Below are 4,212 nucleotides of genomic sequence, written 5' to 3'. Positions count from 1 at the left end.
CCTATTTATTGTTGAGAAACAATGGAAAACCCTTAACATTCCAAAACCTAACCCTAGGAGATGAAACGCCAAACTGTGGGCCCCGTTTGGGGGTAAATTGGTACATCAACTTCCCGGGGTCGTAACTTTGGCATATGATCTCCGTTTGACGCATACAATAGCTCATTAGAAAGATCTATCCGAGCACTACATGGGTCCATTCCATTGACCCATGTTGCCCCCGGATTCCCCAAAAAACGTCGTTTAGGGCCTCAAAACGGCACCGGAAGTTCAGGACCCGAAAAACTGCTAAAAATAGTAAGTTGTGCTACAATTAAGGAAACTGAAAATGCTGAGAAAGACAATGGTGGGGGTCCAGGTGGACTTGGCAGGTGGCCACCAATATCTGCCTAGATCAACCCTATGGCATATGTATCGGAAGATGGAGGCTAGTATGCATAATGCAACGGAAAAATGGTGTTCCTAACCTATATGCCAGTGAGAAAACGATACCTGCCATGACGGGTCAGCAGTCATGGAACCATCTCGAAATGTCGAAAAAACGTCGAAAATTTCCTGAAAAACAAACCATTCTCGACATTCCAAGCTCCCAAGTTAAAAGTCACATGAGGCCAAACAAAATAAAAGTTTGAAAAAATTTTGCATTTTCAAAACCTATAATATAGATTTTGGACTCACCATTTTCACCATTTGAGTTTGAGAGCAAAGGATTTGGAGAAAAAGGAGCAAACTTCCCGTAGCCAGATTCAACCATTCAAATTCGTCAAAAACCTCCAGGTAACCCTTATACTTAGCTTGCAATTTATTGTGACCAGTTTTAAGATTTTTAATTAATGTTTCACCGTTGAATTTTTTGCCCAAAATTTCTCCGCGCCGTATACGCGGGTTGGTAATATGAAACCCACGTACACGCGGGCCCTATACGTGACTGTGTGGACAAGGACCCGCGTATACACCGCGAACCATTTTTGAACAAAAATTAATGGTTACAAATCATTTTTTCCTTAGGATGCCTGTCACGTGGCGTGAAAGAGAGCATGCAACAGTGGATAATGAAGTTATGAATAGTCTAGAAGCTTTAGATGCCCTACGGGGATGCAGTTTGCTTAAATTCTTCAAACTGCCGAATATGAAAGAGAACACATGTCTGCTTGATATGCTCATTGATTATTGGGACATCGAGGAGGAAGCCTTTATGATTGATCAGATGCCACTCAGGGTAGAATTGGAGGATATCAATTTCATCATGGGCCTTTCCCGAAGGGGAGAGGTAGTACATTCCCGGGGCAGAACACGGAGCAGTCTCACGATAGAGGACTATGTACAGATATATTGCCTGGGACATCCCAAGAAGCTTGGAAGCCAGATTTCCATCCAACATCTGGCGAGTTTATCACTGAGGATAATATTGTTCACCATAGCTTGAGTGAATGGATCGTCCTCTCTGCATCAGGCATCACGGCTAACCATGAGCGTGGCAGTTGACTGTCTCACTACTGTGTTTGACTGGTGTACTCCTCTTCTAGCCAACATGAAGAGCCAACTCACTTCTATAAGGAGGGGACAGACCAAAAACTTTGGATATGGGACTATCCTGTGTACTTTATTTTTTGAGAAGGTTCCCCACTCTGCCCCAGGGTAGCAGTTTCCATCAGCACCCCATGCGATCCATGGATGGGTCGGTGGGCTGATCTAATGAAACGTCTGGGGGTGGGGGAGGTCCCAAGGACTGCCTTTGACGATGACTTCTTCACTTGGTGGGATCAGCAGATCATCGTCGTAGATGACTAACCCTATGATGGGCTGGATTTCCAAGGAGATCCTGATCAAGCGTTACCACCAAATGCAGCATGGGGCGAGATTGGTAAAAAAAATTGATTTTATAACTTTTTGGATTTTTCAAATATAATGACGAATTTTGAAAAATATTTATGATGGGATTCAAATGACTAATATGATGATCATGTTCCAGACATTGGGCCGGTATGACCAGATGGGTTCCCGCAGCATGGACGGCGCAGCCGAGGAGCCGAAGAGGCAGCTGTTGAGACAGAACGGATGCTCCACAATGTCCAGCGACACTTGATGAGACTGAGCTGCCGAGTACCGATGGTTGCTATCGAGGACCTTCCTGAGGATATGCAGCGTCATGTGGTTCGCATGCCACGTGACTGGGTTCACACTTTTTGGCGTGTGGCCAATGCGATAGTTACCTACTTGGCCGCTCATCCTGAGCCGGGGCATTAGATATGTCGGACATGACTATGGGCATTTGAGTCCCAATTTTGTATATTTTTGGACACACATATGTACGCCCGAGATGCTTTATGATATATATATATATATATATATATATATATATATATATATATATATATATATATATATATATATATATATATATATATATATATATATATATATATATATATATATATATATAGTTTGATTGTTTTATGCTTGATTTTATTGTGATGAATGATTGATGTGCCAGACTAATGCTTGATTAGCGATAGAATCATCTAACCAATTATGAGATCTTGGAATGGGAAAATAATTAGTATAAGTAAATGATCTTTGCAACAACCTCACCCTTAAATATTGGCGATATAAACATGGATCCCTTACCCGATAAACGTTGTTTAATTGTGACATTATCAATTGAGAATCAAGATAAACTACCAACGAGTCGATCCCGTGAGAGATTGCCTCAGATAATAAATTAATAATGGCGGTATACCTAGCCATATTGTTTGAAGCAGGACCGATGCATACGCCTCTTGAAATCATCAATTGACCAGTTGGACAATAGAGTATCCAAGCTGCGGAAGCGAGATTCCGAGTGTGCCGACTAGCACCATTGGCGAACCCAAAATAGACCAAATCATCCATCAACACCTATCACAGTAGACCAAAAAGTGCTGATATCAAAAACTCTCAATGATATATGTACAAATATACATAATGTACAAAGAAGCCATTGCCTAACTCCAACTTAAGCAAAGTACTTCTTTAGGTAGAGCCCATTTCGGGGCTCCACCAGCTTGTTTCCCTCAAAATCAATTAACTCATACGACCCTTTTTCTAAAACTCGTTTAATAATGAAAGGACCATACCACATAGGCTTAAACTTGCCTGCCCCCAAGGTGTCTTTATCTTGGTCATAGACCAAGACGAGGTCACCTTCAGAAAAGAATCGAGGATGGACATATTTATTATACTGCATTTTGACCCTTTTCTTATGAGCCTCATTCACCGTGGTCGCATCTCGACGCTGCTCATCGAGATGTTCCAAGTGAAGGAGGCGCTCTTCGAGACTCGAAGTCTCTGGAAGGAGCTCAACAACTAACTTAAGAGACGGGATTTCACATTCAACCGGAAAGATAGATTCCATCCCATAAACTAACTGAAAAGGTGTAAACCCAGTAGCAGTCTTTACGGAGGTTTGGTAAGCCCAGAGAGCCGAATACAACATAACGTGCCAATTGGACCGATTTTTATCGATTGTCTGCTGGAGAATCGTCTTAAGAGTTTTATTGACTACCTCGACCTGTCCATTGGCCTGAGGATAATAAGGAGACGAGTGCTCCTGGCGGAAAACCCAATTTGCGCACCAATTCAGACATCAGTTGATTCTAGAAATGACTGCCATGATCAGTGACAATCTCTCTCAGGACACTGAATCCTGAGATAAGCTGATTAAAAAGGAACAGTGCTGTCGTGTCACTATCGTTCTTGTAAGTAGGCATGGCCTCGGCCCACTTCGTAAAGTAGTCTACAGCCACGATAAAGTACCTGTGATTTGCCACTGAAGGTGGATTACAAGTCGTAAAATCAATACCCCACTTAGTAAAGGGACCGACGGTGACAACGGGAAAAAGAGGAATTGGATGCGCACGCGTGTTGCGAGTAAAAATTTGACATGGGTGACAGTGTTTGACTACTTCCACACAGTCTTTAAAGAGTGAAGGCCAAAAATAGCCGGCACGTAAGATGCGTTGGGCTGTAGCAAGCCCTGATAGATGACAACCACAAGCTCCGCTATGGTAGTCATTTAGCACTGACTCTGCTTCCTCTAGGGTCAAACAGTGCCGAAGGATTGAATCAACCCCTCGACGGTATAATGTGTCACCAATGAAAACATAGTTTTTAGCGAGGTGATGTAATTTATGACGTTCATCCTTGGAGAAAGTAGAGGGAAACTTCGAAATC

This window comes from Pinus tabuliformis, chromosome 2_1, assembly GCF_031772625.1.
Source record: "Pinus tabuliformis cultivar Carrire ecotype Pingquan chromosome 2_1, CPIR1, whole genome shotgun sequence".
NCBI classification, from domain to species: domain Eukaryota; kingdom Viridiplantae; phylum Streptophyta; class Pinopsida; order Pinales; family Pinaceae; genus Pinus; species Pinus tabuliformis.
Note: the sequence above shows the minus strand (reverse complement) of the source record.